We start from the raw sequence: 22,221 nt of genomic DNA on the forward strand, positions 1-22,221 counted from the left end.
TAATTTTACAATCCTTCCCTTTCATTAATCAACTGTCTCCTCTAGCATAAACAACATAATCATGGGACGTTAAAATAAAGAAATTTCATTTTTTTGTTCGAGAAATGTGAACCCTTAGAGGGAAAAGGAGGTGAAGAACTTTTTCCTTCATTTTTTTAAAGATTTATGGGATTGGATAGCTTGCCTTTAGGGATTGATTTGCACAATTTGGTTCAGTGCACCCTTCTTTTAGGATCATTATAGAAATCCAACTCTTTGGTAGAGTTCGAATAAAAGTATTGATAAAACATCAGCGTATGGGTAGTGTAAGAGTAAGTATCATTCAGCACACAATAAATTTTATTTATGAGGAAAGAAATTACCTCTGGACTAACTCTGTATTTCTCTCAGGTTTTAGCTATCAGGTCACAAAGAATTAAATCTACTAACTGTTTTCACACACAATATCATTTTGAAACTTGGGAGCCTAGTGTTATATTTGTGTCTGTAGTATATAATAATGCTGATACGTTTATTCTGTTGAACATCGTAAAGGTATTTGTCGATTGATATCAGAGGACTGAGTTTAGCCCGTAAACACAAGTTGCCTATAGTTCAAACATATCAGATGTACGGTCTTGTTTAATAAAACCTGCTCCTCCCTGTCCTCTATCTTAAAAGTCCTATATTGTTATTCACATATGAAATTCAAAGGCAAAGTCAATCGTCTTTATTCAGTTGTATTTTTATTTCAAGTGTAAGTATTAAAACGCGCTACGCATGGTTGCAAGAGGTTGGGTGGCTTTTTTTAAAATCCTGAACTGACATATCTAACATTGGCACTCATCTTCTTTATAAATTGATGTAAGAAACGGCCGATTGATTTCCAGCCAATTACTTCATCACCGGTATCTTTGAGCAATGAGATGACAATGGAAGATAAACCTCGTTCTTTTCAAACTTGACACTTTGAAAAACTCATGAAAGTGGTTTTGTTATTCAAATACATATTCGCTCTAATCAATTTCAGAAGTAACATTCAGTTTAGTATTGGGAGGACTAAGTAACATTTGGTTTAGTATTTTTTAAAAAACGATATTTCTGCCACATTTTGAAAACTTTATTTGAAAGTTTTCAAAATGTGGCAGAAATATCTTTTTTTAAATTACTAAACCATGCTAAATAATGACAGAGATTAAACAAAATTATCTTTATGTACCATCACAATCAGGGGTGTACCCAGGACCCTTGGGGAGACGGTTAGGAGTGTGGCGGTGAAAGATTATCAGTTCTCTCTCTCACCAAACTTTTGAAGTACATCCGAATATGATGTCAATGCAAAAGAATTTTCTTACTCAAGACCCCGATCGCTCCGCCCCTGACTTGAGCATATGCGTGAAGTGGTTTATTACGAACAAGACAGAAAGAACTGTGATAGATTGATTACAGAACTGTGATAGATTGATTACAAGTAGTCCGGTTAGAAACACTGCTGCTTGCATTTTAGTTCCAAAATCGGCCGCCCGCACTCGTTCGCTGGTTGTGTTATACAAATATATACAAAGGAAAAAGGAATAAAACATTCATAAAATGTCTCACACGAAGAATTACTTTTGTTAATTACGATTTTCCTGGATCTAAAATCGCTTACAGTATGGCTGTTTTTTTAAAAAATATCTTTAAATCACACTCACTTGCTAATTAGGTAGTAATTGAAGAGTGAATTGAATAAAAACCAGATTTTAATAGTTGTAGCACTCTGGTAAATGTGAACGAACAGTATTTCGAAACCAGTGGAATATTAATAATAATATATAATTTGTTTTACGTCCCATGCTGATGCCGCCTAGGTTAGAGGAGGAAACGGTGACCATGAGAAATTAATATTCATATATATATATATATATATATATATATATATATATATATATATATATATATATATCAGGGGTGGACTGGCCATAATCAAGTACCGGCCCGATGGCCGCTGCGCCCTCCTCACATCAGTGCCTTTGCGCCCTCCTCGGGAGGGGCTAAGACCCGTCTTAGCCTCGGGAAGGCGCACAGTTTCCTCTCTGAACACATTGTTTTAAAAAAAAAACAAAGCTATATAATTATTTTATAAATTTGCTAGTCTTTGGCCAGCTAGGGTTCCACCCCAGACCCCGGTATTTGCTCGGCCTGCGGCCTCGCTCTTTCTGTTTTCGGCGTGGGAATGCTATTAATATTAGATTTACCCCTAAATATATAGATTTGACTCTAATATCGGTCATTTTGGACGATTTTTACATATCATCCTTACCAACTCCACGCTCCACCCCAAATCCCAGTATTTGCTCGGCCTGCGGCCTCGCGCTTTCTGTTTTTGGCTTTGGGAATGTTATTATAATGATCTTAGGGACCCTAAAATTTATAGATTTGACTCTAATATCGGTAATTTTGGATGATTTTTATATATCAACCCCCCCACCCCCATTGCTCCGCCCCCAGATCCCGTCTTTACTCGGCCTACGGCCTTGTCCTTTCTGTTTTAGGCTTTGGTGGTACCATTAATGATCTCAGCCACTTCGAAATATATTGGCTTGACTCTAATCTCGGTCATTTTGGATCATTTTTACATGTCTCTCCTTCCCACTTCCGCCAATATAGGCGCTAGTGGCGTTACATGAAAACAAGACTCCGTTCAAGACTTACAGATGAACATCTGGAATCATTGTTCTTGATGAACTCAGAAAGAGACATTCTGACCAAAATAGACAACAATCTTATTATTGACAAAAGTGTGAAAAAAGCAAGGAGATGCGAAGGCTCCTTCAAGCATAAAGCAGTAACTTTACTTTCATTTTCCAGTTTTGTTTTTGAATTTCTTTTTTCGCTTGGTAGGTATATAATTCTAAGTTTACTTTTGTTAATTTGTAGTAAATGTTTCATGTATACTTTTTATTAACGGTTTTAAAAACAGATGAAAAATAAGTTAATGTTACGATGAACATAGCTTTAAAAGGACAGAATTATGAAAAATAGCATAAGCCCCAAACTTAACTCAAATCTTCAGTTATAATTAGGCTGTTAACAAATGTAGCCGAAGAATTTAAACAACTGGTGTGATTTTTGTAGTCTCAGTTAAAGTGTGCAGATTTATATAGGCCTAATATACGAGGCGTGTTTTTTTAAGTAAGGCCGTTTGAACATAAGTACACAACGAAAGGTTATTTCAAAAAAGTAAATGTATTTTCAGAAAGTACATACTTTACTCTATTTTTCAACATAGTTGCCAAGTTTGTTCAAACATTTATCATGCCTCTCAACCAATTTCAAAATACCCTCTTCAGAAAAACTTGCCGCCTGCTCCGATAACCAAGAGTTCACTGCCATTTTCACATCGGCATCATTGTAACGGTTGCCACTGAGGTGTTGTTTGAGGTAGAGGAACAGATGGTAATCGCTCGGCGCAAGATCAGGACTGTAGGGTGGGTGGTCTAAAACTTCCCAGCCAAAACTGTCCAACAAATCGCATGTCTGACCTGCCGTGTGAGGTCTTGCATTGTCATGGAGAAGAACAATGCCCTTTGTCAGCATGCCGCGTCGTTTGTTTTGAATCGCTCTGCATAGCTTTTACAGGGTTTGGCAGTATGCTTCTGCATTGATAGTGGTTCCTCGTTGCATGAAGTCGACCAACAAAACACCATGCCTATCCCAAAACACCGACACCATGATTTTGCGCTGGGACAGAGTCTGTTTGGCCTTCACCTTTACAGGCGAGTGTGTGTGTCTCTATGCCATGCTCTGTTGCTTCGATTTGGACGTGATATGCGAAACCAATGTTTCGTCTCCAGTTACGATCTGACTCAAGAAGCCGTCAACTTCTTCGTGATAACGAGTGAAGAACTTCATGGCACACTCAAATCTTTGGTTTTTGTTGTCCTCTTTAGGAGTTTCGGGACCCAATGGGAGCACAGTTTCCTAAACTTTAGGTGTTCAGAAACAATTTTGTAAAGCACTGATCTCGACACGTCAGGAAATTCGTTTGAGAGACCTGTTATTGTGAAGCGCCTGTTCTCACGAACCCTCGCTTCAACTGAAGCCACCAAATCACCTGTAATCGAAGAAGAGCGACCGGAGCGGTCCTCATCATGGACGTTGTCACGGCCATTTTTGAATTCTCGTACCCACTTTGCTTGCACTCATAACAGTATCACCGTACACTTTGCAAATCTGTCGATGAACCGAACACGCTAGTTGCGGTATGCGCGCGAACTACTAGTGTCTACAACAAAACGGACCTTACTTAAAAAACACGTCTCGTATTTAGTACTCAAAGTCTCTTTGTTTGTTTATGAAAATATTGAATTTGTGTAATTCTATCGTGATTAACTGCAATAGCTACTTAATCTTTTGTTGTTTTTTGTGTACTAATTTTCCGGGGGAAGCCCCCCGGCACTTTCTTTTATTACGAGGGGGTATTCCATACAAGCAAAAGCCTCAGATGGACGGCGCTCTCTCAGAGTATGTGACCGCGCCCTTTTTACATAGCCAGTCCACCCCTGATATATATATATATATATAGTGGCGGATCCAGGATATGATCAAGGGAAGGGCTAAACCATAATTTGCCGTTTTATCCAGTGTAAAGCAGAAAAATGAAGCCCCTTTTATCCAGTGTAAACCTGATCGTCAAGGGGGGGGCTATAGCCCCTTAGCCCCCCTTGGATCGGATATAGATATATAAAATATTTTTAAAGCATCCTTAATTCTGCGTGTAATACTATAGGCCTACAAGATCCAATCCTTGACTGCATAAATTTCAAAGTTAAGCGTTATGCTATTGCTCCTACGATGTACTGATGAATTCATTTCCTACACGCTATATAAAAACTTCAACGTTGGATTGCAAGAATGCTTATATAGTTGCGATCATTTTGGATTCGACTCATTCAGAGTCCAATTCAGTGGCGTTACCAAAAATTTACTTAGGAACTTCCACTAAACACTAAAGCTGGCTGTTATCTATGTACAGATCAAGTTGAGATAATACAATAGCACAATCAACTTTTTTTTTTAGTCCAGTTTTTAAATTAAGTTGTTCCGTCTGAAATCCGGCCTGCTATACACACTATACGTGAAATCGGGTTTGACTTAAAGCTGTAATGGTTTACATGGAGTTAGATGGGCATTAACGCTACAGTTGTTGTCGTATTTTGAAATAATGGAATTGAAACGTTACAGGTTTTAAGAAGCCTCATCACTGTGAAATTAAAATACCGCTAATTTGACAGTAATTATGTGATATCTTCAAATAGATACAAGATAATTGAAAAGTGGAACAAGACCTCCCTAGACAGTAGACCCTATTATTATACGTGAGATACTGTTATCACTACTCATTTATCTGCTTTCGATTTCCAGCCATTTAGAAAATCGGCATTTATTTTCGCGTTTCTAAATAACAGCAAACGAAAAGCTACTAGGTGACTCGTGAAAACGTTACCTCATGCAAAATAGCATCGTCTAGGAAGGTCTTGATCCACTTTTCGATTATCTTTTATCTATTTGAAGATATCACATAATTACTGTAAAATTAGTGGAATTTTAATTTCGCAGTGATATAGACTCTTAAGTTGCAATTAAAGTATCACAACCGTTTTAAATCGGCAAATTGCGTTCCGCTAACGACATCTATTGGCGTCAAGCACAGATAACTCTACAAATTCACTTTGTCTAAGGTGGAACCAGGGACTCTTCGCACCAGATGTGAGCGCTGTGCCACTGAGCAATCCTGTCTCTATTGGATATTTGAAAACGGAAAGACAAATGAATGAGTAGGCTATTTGTGATAGGCAGTGGCGTACTTACGACTTTGTTTCGGGGGGGCTTTGCCTGAAAATGTGAAAATTCAGCAAGATATTTCATATTCTTTACTATAGTAAGTAACATTTCGGGGAGGTGGCTTAAGCCCGGAAGCCCCCTCCTAAATGCGCCACTGGTCATAGGATGATATCCTATTACCGTATGGCCGCGGTGACTCTGGTGCATGGGGAATCTTTGGTTCGATCCCAGCTCGCGTCAAGTGAGCTTTGTGGTGCATAAACACCGTGTGAGGGTTTTCCTCGGGGTTCTCCCACTTTCTCCATTCTACGAGGCCTATTTCATTCACTTGTCATCATCGCCATCTCCTTTAGTCTCGCCGTAATAACCGTGGGACATAAAACTTAAAGGGCCTTATGCAGAGTCGTTTTGACGCGTAATCAGTGGCATATTTAGAATTTTGTTTCGGGGGGGGGCTATGCACAACCCGTGAATAACCATTTATATTTTTCTTTTGGGTGCAGACATTTTACTGAAGCTATGCATTGGAACAAATTTGTTTCAGGAGGTGGCTTGGGCCCGATAGCCACTCCCTCACGCCTCTGCGTGTGATTATTGCCATACTAAAGACTTCGACTAACATATGTTTCCTGCAGTAGTCAGGCCTTTAGTATCATGCTAATCATACGCCAAAACGATTCTGCATAAGGGCCAAAGATTTTATTCCATTTCCTGTTATTCCTTAGGCGTAAAATTATTGTTCCAATTGGGAAATTTGAATGGGTAGTACGTTTTTATAAGATTTTGCCTAGGAATGCAAATATAACACATCAGTATCAATATACCATTTTATATTAGACTGTCGACATCAGTGGCGTTAGTCAGACGGTTCGCCGTAACCGGTCGTTAAAGTTCTTGTTTCCAGGAACCGGTTTTAAAATGATCTCTAAGCATCTCTACATATAGTACTTACGAAAACTATATGTATTTCTCTACTACTATATTTTGAAAATCTAGAGGTAGTTCGTGGATATGTACTCGCCTTTGGCGTGGGAGACCGGGTTCAATTCCTGGTGGGAGATCATCTGGTTCAGGTTTTACGTTAATTAGTAGGCCCCGTCTCATATAGCCTCGCTCTTGAAAGCGACGTTAAACTGAAAATCAATTCAATTTTTGGAAATATTTTTTTTCCTTTTCAGGTTTTAAATAGGCAATTAAAATATGGTGCAGTTGAGAAATGAAATGAAATGAATTCTTTCAATTTTACGTCCCACGATTTAGCCGGTTAGGCTAAAGGAGAGGGTGATGATGAGAAAGGAATTGAATGGTGGAATGAATAAAGTAGAAGGAAACGGGAAAACACCGAGAAAACTCACAACAACGTCCACTTGGTGCGAGCTGGGATCGAACAAGGGATCCCAAACATCAGAGGTGAAGGGTCTATCACTGGGCCACCGTGCCACTGCTCTAGTCTATGTCAACTCATCAATGAAGCACATTTTTAAAATGTGAAGACTCAGTGTCTTTCTGCAACATGCAATTGTTATTATTATTATTATTATTATTATTATTATTATTATTATTATTATTATTATTATTATTATTATTATTATTATTATTATTATTATTATTATTTTGTCAGAAATACGAGTATTGGCCAGGAGGCAAGATAAAAGAAGAAAACTTTGTTTCTAATGAAATATATATTTTATCTAAAAATGATCAGAATTGTACCGCTTCACGAGCAGTGTGATACAACAGCATATGAAGGATATTTGTTATTGGAGTAACCTATATTGTATGATGATTTATGCGTCTTTAATACGTTAAGAAATGCTCTTGATAGTGTCCGTACAATGACAATCACTTTATTGCTTTTACACTATGAAACAGTAACACCAAAACAGTGTTTGAGTTCTAACTTAAAATCAGCTCGTGAGTAGTGTTGGCACGAGACGAGACATTTCTCGTGTATCGTCTCGTCTCGTCTCGTAAACGAGACGAGACGCGAGACGGGACAGAACCCTTTTAGACGAGACACGAGACGAGACAGACTACTTGTCCCGTCTCGAAAATGAAAACGCTGGCGGGAATGGCCAAGATTGAAATTGCCAGTGGTCATATAGATTGCAAAAGGAAAATCCCCTTTGTGAGAAAACATGTTGAAAAGCCTTCATAGAAAAGTGTCCTCTGTCTGTTGAATGAAACAATCGTGATATATGATCTTCCAGGAATATCATCCTTAATGTCTTGTCCCCAATTACCCTTGCTGTAAACTGAGGAATTCTCATTTTTTTATTTCTGGCTGGAATGATGACAAACAAAATCAAAGACAAGGACGATTTTTACAAGGTCAAGAACCGAACTACCACCACCATCTCTTCAATTTGAAAACTGGGTAAGGTCTACACTCATTACAGGCTGTAGTTGAAAGTTCTGGCTGAGATGGCGGAAGAGAACAAAACAGACCACACTTGTCTTTATTCTCTGGTGGCGGTATTCTTTTTGCTATATGAACCGAAAACGGCAATTGAAGTAGGCCTATGTCATCTTGCAACTAAAATTTTGTCTTCTCTCTCTCTCTCTCTCTCACACACACACACACACACACACACGCACCTACATACACATACACATAAAAACATACTTTTACCATTTTACCAATCGCTCGCTTATTATACAGCAGTCATGTTGTAAAATTCACCTCTTCGTTTGGAAGGCGGGCGAAGGACAAAGAAAGCAAAGATATTATCGACGAACCCTTGAAATTGTTTGCTTTCAGCAAATTTATGATCCCCATAAGCATTCCGCCAGCGGGCCGCCGTAGGCCCATTGACGTGCCAATGGCGGGCCGCTGGCGGACGCCACCGTCGGGCCACCTGCTCGATTACACTAATTACGCCTTCGTCCCGCCGGCGGGGTATCCTCCATAATCCCGCTGCTCCCCCGCCTTTAGCCGATACCCAGCCGCTGAAATCCCTCCACGTATTTCCCCATGTGCAAGACGTAATCGGATCTACCGCAAACCACGGCGGATTGCCCCCCAAAATTTCTCTTCATGTCGCCTTTAATCATCTACTCTTAATCTTAGCAACAACGTATTGGCACATAAGCGCTGAAACTTTTATACCAATACATGGTTAAAAAACAAAGATTTGGCACCATTTTTTTTTTTCAAGAAATCCATTCCCATCCGGGGATGGGTTGGTTGTAGAAGGCAATACCTTCCAAGCATATCTGAACTACTATCTCGTAATTGTGAGTGAGAATTGTAATTTTGGAGTTGATTGTTTGCAATGAGCAAAGCTTTAGGCAGTATATTTGACATTTTGCCAAGTAACAAATAAGATAACATGTTCTGCTGTAACCTGTCACGAAAATAGTTTTGTAAGCCAACGAACTGTCTGACAATAGTTACCGAGTTCTCTTCTGTTCATATAAAAACTAGAACAAATGACGTTCACCACGCGAAGAGTGAAGAATTGTGGGTAACGCAAAGCCGATCCATTCCCGAAACACGACCGTAAGCAGGGACAATCGCCACGATCAGCGTATGGTCCGAAGGCTACATCCGTCGCAGTACCGCCTTCGCTGGTACCCCGACAAAACCGTCATCGGTCCGCCAGTGGTTGCAGTTACCCAACCGACTCGATGTCCCGCCTCGTTCCCGCTCGAAAAACGCTTATATACCGCCATAGTAGCGATCAGCCCGACTAACGTGCGGCGGACAATTGCTCATGGGGATACTAACAATAACACTTTAGGTGAAGAGGTTTTACAGGGGGACCTTCGTTTTGTTACGCGGAAATGTTTGATCTGACCAGAGTGCGAAATTGCCCTCTGCTTCTATGTTGAGAGGAGGGAAATACTTCCCTTTACTAGTGAATAATATTCATTAGGACCTGAATTATCTTCAGAAATTGTTTCTTACAGGCATATAAAACCTCTCGAACTTGATAAGTTTAAAGAACATTTGATATAATATTCCTGGAACTCCGTTGAAAGCAGAAAATATCATGAGAATGGTCAAAATTCGAACATTGGAGAACATAATTAACAGAAAAGAAATAGGATACCCAAACCATATTTTTAAACCTGCTACCTGCTATAAAATGTATATCCTATATTTTTACTAATTCCTTACTCTTATGAAAGTATCCTGGGGAGTATATTCTCTCCAATTTTTTCAGACTGAAATCCTTTTATCGTACGATTTCGCCCCCTGACACAATACGAAAAAACAAATGCTGTACACATGACCCTTCCAGGACTCAACCCGGGGCCTTCAAGCCATGGTCTATCGCCGCAGACCGCTCGGCTTGGTATGAAGATGTACGTTGTATGATTGCGAATAGATCAGGACAATATAAGAAACTTTAATCCAAAATGGCCACCCAAAAATCAACTTTTTTTTTTTTAGCCACTAGCTAATCTGGGTGTACTGTCATGAGTTTGTTACACAAACGGGGCAACCACCACATAGTAGCACACACCCCGCGGTTATGGGAACAGATTTGAACCATGGAGGTGAAGACTGGCCCCAAGCATTCTTTCGTCCGATGTGTCCATTACTATGGCACTTTAAGTAGAGCTTACTGTGCAGTAACATATAAAATTTCAATCAAATACTTTCCATTACTCAATAAAATTATTTGGTTCCGAGCTTTTTTTTTTTTAAAAAAAAAAATAATAATTGCAACAAATCTAAACATGCTAAAATGGAAACTAGTTTTTGGATTGTTATGGGTTAACACTGTGAAACCTAAAGGCTGGAATATATGAAATCAAAGTGTACACACATATCATATATATCACATATCATATATATACAGACACTATAAAGCAAGTGGGTTGATAGTATACGATAGTGTCGGGGATGGTGACACCTTTACATCGAACTTTGCTTGTTGAGTAAACATTATTTGACATTAGTGTCTTCATCTTCGACGTACCTATGAGCAATTTACTGTATATTCGTGTATTGAAACTGGTGAAACAAATTTCAATGTTTCAGAATGTAAAAAAAATAAATATGCCAGGGTCGAGAAGCCTCAGACAACTAACAGCAGAGATATATTATCTTGTAAACTATTTGTCCTTGCCTTGTGAGCTTATTTGAATTTATTTTTAAGACCTTTAGGCAACTTTGGCCGAATGGATGATGATGGGAAAATTAGTGGAATGAAGAAAGTGGTAGGATACTAGACAACTTCGAGAAAACACACACATTCGAAAAATGAAATGAAATGAAATCTTTGAGTTTTACGTCCCACGGTTATGCCTGTTAGGCTAAAGGAGACAGTGATGATGAGTAATGAATGAAATGGTGGAATGAAAAAAGTGGGAGGAAACGGGAGAACCCTGAGAAAACCCACGCACACGGTGTTTGTCCACCAAAAAGTTCACTTGGCGGGGCTGTGATCGAACCCGAGACCCCAAGCAATAGAGGTGAACTCTCTACCACAGAGCCACCGCGGTCCCCACACACATTCAATGTTTGTCCATCACAAAGCTCACATGGCACTAACCGAGATCGAACCGACTACCACATTCACTAGAGGTGAAGACTTCACGGTGTAGCTACCGTGACATTTCTTGTCTTGTGTGTTCTGGGTAATACTTGTAACTTAGTTGTATCTTGATTAGCATGGTGCAGCCTGCTACATTTTACTTTCGTTCCCATGGTATGCTGCTATATTTTTTACGAGACAAACGAGACGAGACGAGACGAGACGGGACAGAACCTCTCGAGACGGGACGAGCATATTTTTTCGAGACGAGACATGCTTTGCACGAGACGAGATGAGACAGCCTGAAGTCTCGTCTCGTCTCGTCTCGTGGCAACACTACTCGTGAGGGAAATGACGCTGGTAAAAATTAAACTAAGCTTTAAACTAAGGGAATAGAGGTTATTTAATATATTAATTGTTGTTTAAAACAATTAGTACATTAAGAGAGCTTTCTTCTTTTAGTTTTAAGCGAAAAACAACTTATTTTGATCTACGAGCCACCTCTAGAATTGAGTGAGCTATTGTTGTGCACAAGATTCGAGAAATTTCTCTTCTCTCCTCGAATTTAAAAACGTACTTGTGTCTTGTTTCGTTAAGTTTTCGAAGAGAGACGAAAAAATGTCTCGTGGGCAACACTCGTCGGTAAATCTCAAGGAAAGTCTTTAGAGAAACGGAAGGTACGGGAACATCCCCCTGGCCTGGACCCCTCAAATACTTTTTAAGTGACTAAATATACAATTACACAATTTCTTAATGAAACTATACTTGTTTAACAGAGAAATTATTGATGTAGCTTTAAAATTTAATCTTACACTTCACTGTTAACTGTTCCTGTTTCTTCTCTTATAAAAACGATCTATTTACATTATATTTTCTGAGAACATGGTTGCCAGTCCTTTTGAGATGGAGAATAACACAGATTCAATATATACTACATAGACTGTGTTTTGTAATATTGAAATTCCGTCCCGCAAACTTTGGACCTTCCTCTAACCTTTGAATCCCTTCGAACAAAAATTTCTAAGTACGCGCTTAACGGAATGCAACGTCATTAGTGAAATCGTAGTTAAGCCAAAATTTTCGGGTTAAGATAAAACAATCCCCGAATGTTCTAAATTATCAACTAGCCTTGTGTTCTCCTCCTTAATTCTAAGCCTTTCGCAATACTTGATGAGCTTTGCCAACAAAGTGTTAATGCAAGCATACTGCATACTTATTAATCCCAGTCACTATTACTAGTATAATTGGAATCAATACTAATAATTATAATAAATAGATAATAATAAAATCATAATAGTAATAATAATAACACTATGTGAACTTCCTATGTTTAGGCTATGATAAAACTGATATCATTGGTCGATATGCTTTCAACTTTCATAGAGACAGGGTCTGAGTAGCACAGTGGCACATACTACCTCATGACATGAATAAGAGAAGCATTTAAAGAACTTCGAGGGAATCTTCTAAAAACCTCAAGTTTCAAATTTGGCGTCAATATGTTGGAGAGTCTGTAAGCGGGTTAAATTAATACTTTGAAAATACTGGAAGCTCTTGTTAAGCATTGTCCCTGGTGGGGGGGGGGGAGCTTCATAGCTCCAGAGAGAAAATTCTCCCAGACACTCCCTGAAATCCTCACTGCCTGTGCTGATTGTTACCGGCCAGGTCACTGCCCGTAATTATGTTGGAATCTTAGAAGACATGTACATCGAATGATCCAGATATTGTTTCCGGGTAATGACGCCAGCTGTTGAGCCTAGGTTTAAGGAACATCGAGACGAAGTTGACCACCCTCTCAATCCCCGGACAAGAAGATAATTAAACATTTATTACCCGTTTCCAGCGTAGATTTTTGCCTCCATCCTCTGTCACGAAACTGAGTGAGGCGCCGCACGTGGAATGGTCTGATACTTCACTTGCTTCCATTCACGACCTCTATGACTCCATTAGAGCTGTTCACAAATTTAAAAGGTGGTCCAACGCCATAGTAATGTGGTAAGTCCTAATTTTGGGGGGGTATTACCACTAAATTGATAAATATGTCAATATGTGCCTCTAGAATGCATTTGAACCTTAGAAACAAATATAAAAAATGAAATGTAGTTAAAGTAGGATCCGAAGTACGCGAAACATCCGAGTTTAGATTTAACCCATTTCTTCATTCATCCTCGGACTATACCGTACACTGCAACGGTGAGTGGCGTAAGCAGTTGCCTGTGAAGAATTAAGTTGACCATAAAGTTGCAGAAAGCCTGTGCTATAAAAATAATGTGAATCTTTAAATAAAATGGTAATAAAGAATTCTATTCATTTGGATGAAAACATATTTTAGGGCCTGGTAGTGATTTATTAATATTTGTTAAGATAATGAGCGTGATTTTCTGAAGTAAACTCGTCAGTCCAAGACTAATGCTGTGGATCATAAATGAAGGCTCGTAAAATTTATATTACCATTCTATTAAATACAGTCTTGCTGCTATCTGCCGTATTATCTGTTGTGGGATTGAACTGTAGTTTATTGGCTAGAATTAATATTGTAATGATTTTGGTAGAGTCAATAATGGACCGAGATTTATCCCCTACACCGGCAGTCTCCAAGGCACCTGCCGGTTCCGGTGAGTCTGGAAGGATAGGCCCCTCAGGTCAAGGCAGCTTCGCGAGGCTTGGTTGTAGAAAGGACCCCTAGTCCAGTGCGACCTCAGGGCGGTGTAGGTGATTCGATCAGTTGGACGACTGATACTGAGTCCCTCGGTGGTCCTCCTTTTATTTGTCCTCTTCGGGTCCTTCCGTGAGGTCCGTCTTCTTTCGGCGTTCCTCGGTGTCTTTCGTGTCGGCTTCTTTTCTGCTAGGTTGTTTATGATCAATAGCACGTGTTGAGTTGACACGTGCGTCTGTCGTGATGTGGGGATCCTTACAATATACTTTTTCAGTATCAAGGCTATACAAGATATACCGATTAAAGTAGGATCTGAATCACTGTTCGCGTTTTATCCAAGGCTTAACTCACTCACCGAATATTGAATCCGTGAATACAGATGGAGAAAACACAACACACTTATCTGCGAAGGGATACGCAGCTTACAAATTCTATAGTCAAGGATGGAGTGAAAAAATAAAAAGGTGAAACAACAGACTGTAAGATTATAATTCTTGTACATTTTTAATTTTATTTATTTCGAGATTATCGTCACGGGACCAAGACGAGATTGAGACTTGATCATCGAGATAGGCATCTGTTGATCACGACCAGACCCAGACTGAGGCTGCTATTTGTCAACCGAAACGAGACCGGGACTGTATTTAGTGTTGCCACGAGACGAGACATTTCTCGTGTCTCGTCTCGTCTCGTCTCGTAAACGAGACGAGACACGAGACGAGACAGAACCCTTTTAGACGAGACACGAGACGAGACAGACTACTTTTCTCGTCTCGAAAACGAGACGAGACACGAGACGAGACGGGACGTCTCGTGAAATGTCTCGTCTCGTCTCGTGTCTCGAAAATCAAAACGCTGGCGGGAATGGACAAGATTGAAATTGCCAGTGGTCATATAGATTGCAAAAGGAAAATCCCCTTTGTGAGAAAACATGTTGAAAAGCCTTCATAGAAAACTGTCCTCTGTCTATTGAATGAAACAATCGTGATACGTGAGCTTCCAGGAATATCATCCTTAATCTCTTGTCCCAAATTCTCCTTGCTGTAAACCAAGGATTTCTCATTTTTTTTTCATTTCTGGCTGGAATGATGACAAACGAAACAAAGACAGAGAAGATTTTTACAAGGTCAAGAAACCGAACTACCACCACCAGCTATTCAATTTGAAAACTGGGTAAGGTCTACACTCATCACAGGCTGTAGTTGAAAGTTCTGGCTGAGGTGGCAAAAAGAAACAGACAACACTTGTCTTTATTCCCTGGTGGCGCGGCGGTATTCTTTTTACTAAATGAACTGAAAACGGCAATTGAAGTACATCTTGCAACTAAAATTTTGTCCTCTCTCTCTCCCTCCCCCCTCCCTCCCTCACACACACACACACTTAAAAATACACTTTTACCGTTTTACCAATCGCCCGCTTACAGCAGTCATGTTGAAAAATTCACATCTTCGTTTGGAAGCCGGCGAAGGACACAGAAAGCAAACATATTGTCGACGAACCCTTCAAATTGTTTGCTTTCAGCAAATTTATGGTACCCCTATAGTAACAATAACCCTGGAGCTGAAGAGGTTTTACAGGGGGGCCTTCCTTTTGTTACGCGGAAATGTTTTATCTGACCAGAGTGCGAAATTGCCCTCTGCTTCTATGTTGGGAGGAGAAGAATACTTCACTTTCCTAGTGAAAAATATTCATTAGGACCTGAATTATCTTCAAAAATGTTTTCTTACAGGCGCATTAAGCCTTTCGAACTTAATAAATGTAAAGAACATTTGGTATGATATTCATGGAACTCCGTTGAAAGCAGAAAATATTATGACAATGATCAAAATTCGAACATTGAAGAACATAATTAACAGAAAAGAAATAGGATATCCAAACCATATTTTTAACCCTGCTATAAAATGTATATCCTATATTTTTACTAATTCCGTCCTCCCATGAAAGTAACCTGGCCAGGATATTCTCTCCAAATTTTTCAGACTGAAATCCGTTTATTCCGTACGATTTCGCCCCCTGACACAATACGGAAAAACAAATGCTGTTAAAATCCATACACATGACCCTTCCGGGACTCAACCCGTGGCCTTCAAGCCGATGGTCTATCACCGCAGACTGCTCGGTTTGGTATGAAGATGTACGTTGTATGATTACGAATAGATCACGACAATATAAGAAACTTTAATCCAAAATGGCCACCCAAAAATCCTTTTTTTAGACCACAAGCTAATCTGCGTATACTGTCATGAGTTTGTTACACAAACGGGGCAACCACCATATAGGGGCACACACCCCGCGGGTATGGGAAGAGATTTGTACCATGGAGGTGTAGACTGGCCCCAAGCATTCTTTCCTCCGATGTGTCAAATAGAGCTTACTGTGCAGTAACCTATAAAATTTCAATCAAATACTTTCCATTACTCAATAAAATTATTTGGTTCCAAGCCTTTTTAAAATATATATATATATATATATATATATATATATATATATATATATATATATATATATATATATATATATATATATATATATATATATATATATAATAATTGCAACAAATCTAAACATGCTAAAATGGAAAGTAGTTTTTGGATTTGTATGGGTTAACACTGTGAAACCTAAAGGCTGGAATATATGAAATCAAAGTGTACACACACATCTATCTATCTATCTATCTAATATATATATATATATATATATATACCGACACTATAAAGCAAGTGGGCCTCTATATGGTGGTTGGTAGTATACGGTAGTGTCGGGGATGGTGACACCTTTACATCGGACTTTGCTTGTCGTGAAAACATCATTTGACATTAGTATCTTCATCTTCCACGTACCTATGAGCAATTTACTATACATTCGTGTATTGAAACTGGTAAAACAAATTTCAATGTTTCAAAATGTTAAAAAAAAAAAAAAAAAAAAAAAAAGGCCAGGGTCGAGAAGCCTCAGACAACTAACAGCAGAGATATATTATCTTGTAAACTATTTGCCCTTACCTTGTCAGCTTATTTGAATTTATTTTTAAGACCTTCAGGCAACTTTGGCCAACTCCGAATAGATGATGATGGGGAAATTAGTGGAATGAAGAAAGTGATAGGATACAAGACAACTTCGAGAAAACACACACACACACACTCCATCTTTGTCCACCACAAAGCTCACATGGCACTAACCGAGATCGAACCGACTACCACACACACCAGAGGTAAATGCTTCACGGTGTAGCTACCGTGACCAGAGATGGAGTGGATCAATGGGTCAAGTGGGTCAAGTTTTCTAAATGGATCAGTGGGTCGTGGGTCAACAGCATGCGACCCACCACCCACCATGACCCACTGTGACCCACCACCCACCGTGACCCACTGCCACCCACCACCCACCATGGCCCACTGTGACCCACCACCCACCGTGACCCACTGCGACCCACCACCCACCATGGCCCACTGCGACCCACCACCCACCGTGACCCACTGCAACCTACCGACTCAGTATGATCTACCGACCCTCTCTGCTCACTGCATTGTAGAGAGTATCTTCTGAAGACTGGTAAATTTGTCTCCGTTTTACTTTCAAGACCTTCATTTCCCTTTCTTTTCCACTTGTTTCTGTCTACTTCCCTAAGGTGAGTATATCTAACCAAGTGAAAAAAGAACTTCGGGCACTTTTGGATATTAATATTTTAATAGTAATAATAGCAATAGGACTTACACTACAACTTGGCTTTCAAGACCTGTGGGTTTTTAGAGCTAACTACTGGAAAAAATCACTTTTGAATCACTGTAATATATAAATTATTTATAAAAAAAATGAATGTAACTATGTGTGCCTGATCATCACGGTCAAATTGCAAAGTCAAATGAAATTACTTTTGGTATATAGTTAGGCCTTAATCCAAATTAGGATGTTATATTGCTTTTATTATAATGCATAATATCCTAAGGAGGTAGTGAGGATCCGAATTTTTGCGAAACAAAATGAGTATCTCGCAAGCCGTTAAACTTACGGAGCTGAAATTAAGTGTATTAACTCTTTATTGAAAATAAACAGAATGTGTCCTAGCATTTTTTAAAATGCTCCTTTATGTGGGGAGGGGGGCGCACTTTCTATACATGGAAAATTGGTAGTGAATTGGTTTGTAAAAAGGATCGAAAACGATCGATGTTATTTCAGAAAAAAAATCAGAAACAAAAAATACAGTGCTTGGCTTCATATATAAATTGTTTTCTGCTATAATAATTGCTGAAGCTTATGTTTATTATATGGAGCGCTCAAAGCACAGGGTAATCAACCCATAAAGTTGTGAGAAAAATAGGCATAAAATTTGTAGTGTAAGCTTAATTACATGGAAATTTGAAATTTGGATTGTACGCATAATTGTATGGAAAATTTTACTTTCTTCCCTTTACGTTGGTCTACTTACTTTGATTTGGAACTTCGAAATTTCATCCTTTTTCCACTGAGAAGTATTGATAATTCAACAAGGAAATAATTATACTATGATAATTTAACTGAAACTCATCGTAATTTGGCACATAGCAAACAGCAGTGTGGTAATTGAAGTTGAAGAAGGAGGGAAATTCCCATTCACCTCTGAATACTTTCCAGAAACCTCGTTCCCTTTCGCTTTCTAGACGGGGGAACGAACTTGGTAATGGTATCAAACCTTCATGTGTAATTACAAAAAATACATTTATAAACAAATAAGAAATCATCAGTTTATCAGGCTTTAATTGATAATTTATTCACAAGATTCCCCATCAAAGGCGTGGTATATGAAGTTTCTGTTCTACATGGGTTGACAGTGCCAACTGACATGGTCGATATGGAAAAGATGTTGTATGGTGATAGAGACATGATACTTCTTGCTGAGTATTTCAAAACTGACCGAGAAAAATCGTTATCAGACTTAAGTCTAACAAGTAGATTGTCGATGAGAAGTTGCAGAAATCGGGTAGAAGTATTATCAATTTCCACGACAGAGTGCGAACGGGGATTTCCCCTTATGAATTTACAGATGACTGATATTAGAAATAGATTGTGCTCAAACATTGTCTAACTTGTTGCTCATCAATGTTAATGGCCCACCGCTAGACAAGCTCAAAGTAGACGAGCTAGTTATTTCTTGGCTGAAGGATGAACATCATTCCACTGCGGATGATTTACCGCCAGAAATTTACCAACAGGAAATAAATCATATTTCAGATTTGTTTTAAGGTGGAAAATTACGAGTTACGGAAAATGTATACTTGTATTACTAATGGCTTATTTGTGTTATTCAACTTTGTACCTACTTTTTAGTAACTCTCTTCTTTGGTTTAGGTAAACTACGTTTCAATAAATATTCATAATAATTGTAATTATGCATATTTGTAACTTAAATTTAACGAATACTCTCTTAGCAAGAATAGCAACAATACTCTCTTAGTACAAGTATATTTTAGGCACACACTAATTTCCCCCCACCTCAAACTGTTTCCTCACTGACAAACACTTTACCTTTTTATATCGTAAAGGTCAGATCCACCGTTATTGTAACAGAGTGGTGCTTGAGCGATTGACTAGAAATTCAAACTCCGATTAGTGACAATGTCAGTCTTGTTTTATTACAAGTGTAAACTCTTTAGTCAGTTCAGAAGAGGCCGTGGATCGTGTTCAGACTTCATGACGATAGATTTTGGTGAGTCAGACTAAATCAAAGTGGATGAGAGTGGTTCATGGTGGGTGGTGGGTCACGGTGGGTGGTGGGTCAGAGTGGGTCACCGTGGGTGATGGGTCATGGTGAGTCAGAGTGGGTCATGGTGGGTGGTGGGTCAGTGGGTCGTGGGTCAGGTTGGTGGTGGGTCAGTGGGTCGTGGGTCAAGTTTTCATTGACCCACGCCAACTCTGACCGTGACATTTCTTGTCTTGTTTGTTCTGGGTAATAACTTAGTTGTATCTTGATTAGCATGGTGCAGCCTGGTACATTTTACTTTCGTTCCCATGGTATGCTGCTATATTTTTTTACGAGACAAGACGAGACAAAACGAGACAAACGAGACGAGACGAGACGGGACGGGACAGAACCTCTCGAGACGAGACACGAGACGGGACGAGCACGTTTTTTCGAGACGAGACACGAGACGAGACATGCTTTGAACGAGACGAGACGAGACAGCCTGAAGTCTCGTCTCGTCTCGTCTCGTGGCAACACTAACTGTATTGAATGTCGTCTTATTCAATTCTCACGTTGCATCTTTTCTAACGAATTTTAGAACAAAATTTGCATTTGAATCGAGCTGGACTATCATTTCAATTTGATTGAAATTGAGTAGGCAGGTTTTCTTTTTTAAAAAATGTATTCTTTCGTCCTTCATTTGTCTTTAAAAAAAATCAGTCGTAAGGAGGGTAGTATATGAATCGTAGTGAGCGATAAACCTGATCCGATCTTGAGCAAACTTTGTTTTGAGCTTGACAAGCTCTGTACACATACAGCGTATTTTGGGATGTTCATGAGTTATTGCGCATTGGAGCTAATTTGAACTTAGTGAAAAAATATTATACGACAGGGGGAGGGCGATAAGTACTCAGTCCGACACACAAGGACTCTATTAAGGCACGAAAGTTTCAGGTTATTTAATGCATTCTAAGGGGAAAGGGGTGTCCAAAAGGGGGGTCTTCCCGTGCAAAGAATACTCAACTAGCATTAAATACAGTAGGAATTATAAAATAATATGGAGTTTAAGAAATGAAAATTTGGTATATATGTTTTGTAAACGTCAATCGATTTTCATAAAATAAAATATAATAATTCTTAAGTTCGGTACATACGTAATTGTAAGATAAAATTATATTTCTAGTGGCAGAAGACAACTGAAGATGTTAAATGGCGAGTGAGATATAGTTGGGTCGTCACTCTTCATTAGTGGCCAGTATGAAAGTCTAGACCTGTGTCTCTCTCTTGCTGTGGGACTAATCTGAAGGAGTCCATTGCAGAAGAGTCAATAGCAATTGCAGAAACTGGGGAATGATTTTGATTTTTCCACCATTCTGATTCTCCTATAATTGCTTGTTTCACCTCAAATCAATTTATTCTGAAAACTTTGTAAACAAATTTCAACGGACACTGCATTGTAAAATCCGACCAACATTGATACTGTTCTAAGTGTTTGATAAAGAGGAAGATAACTCCTGGAAAATGTTGTGCACTTTGCAAACACTCTTATACTCATCACATGAATAGAATTATGAGATATCTAACGACAGTCTTATTTTTATTTGTTATCTGTTAACATAACATAAAAAGATAAAAACAAATATATTTGAAATAATTTAGAAGCTCACTGAACCGGATGTTTTGTTATCATAGAAGCTGTTGAGTGGAGATAAATGGTCTATTCGCGTATAAATCTAATATATTCCAAGATAGATAGGCCAAACTTCTTTCGTAAATTATACTGTATTTGAAAGGTTATTTCAACCAACTTCTATTTCCCAATAAAAGAAAAATAAGAGATTATTATTATTATTATTATTATTATTATTATTATTATTATTATTATTATTATTATTATTATTATTATTATTATTATTATTATTATTATTGGAATCTTGTTCCAACTCTCATCTTTACTAATTAAACACAAAATTGAGAAATATTCATATATATCTTAAATATGTTGTTGGTCACACGAGTAAGTAAGCAGGATTTCATTTTTTTAAAAATTGATTCTTTCATCCTTCATTTGTCTTTTTTTTTTAAATAAGTCGCAAGGAGGATATAGTAGTGATCGATAAAGCTGATCTGATTTTGACCAAACTATTTGAGCTTGACAGGCTTTTAATACATATATTTTATTATGTGCAGACCTTTAGTTCCAGGGTTATTGGACATCGGAGCTTATTTCAACCTACTGAAAAGATATTATACGAAGGAGGGCTGGTAAGTTCTGAGGCCGATCAGAAGGATTTTAGCTACAGGCCCAAAAGTTTCAGGCTATTCAACGTATTCTCCCCGAAGGTGAACACACTTGTTCCAATTTCTCTAACAAAAACAGAAAATCATAATCTAAAAAAAAAAAAAATAAATAAATAAAAATAAAAATAAAAAAAAAAAGTTCTTCAGCTGCTATGTATACGTCCTTTCAGAAGCTTTTTAGTCTAGGGAAGACATAATAATCAGAGGACGCAAAGTCTGGTGAGTGAGGTCGGTGGTTAATGAACTGAAACCCTAGATGATTCAGAAAATCCACTGTTCTTCCAACATTGTCCTGCAAAAGCTTCTTCTCA

The 22,221-nt window shown here is 38.6% G+C and overlaps 1 protein-coding gene across 1 annotated transcript in view; it reads right to left on the reverse strand.

Annotated features, from left to right (window-relative positions):
- The window catches only part of LOC145691110 (adiponectin receptor protein-like), a 123,752-nt gene that overhangs the window by 52,306 nt on the left and 49,225 nt on the right, over positions 1-22,221 (reverse strand). The window lies entirely within an intron of this gene.

Source organism: Thermobia domestica, chromosome 7 (assembly GCF_964235325.1).
Source record: "Thermobia domestica chromosome 7, izTheDome1.hap1.1, whole genome shotgun sequence".
NCBI lineage: Eukaryota > Metazoa > Arthropoda > Insecta > Zygentoma > Lepismatidae > Thermobia > Thermobia domestica.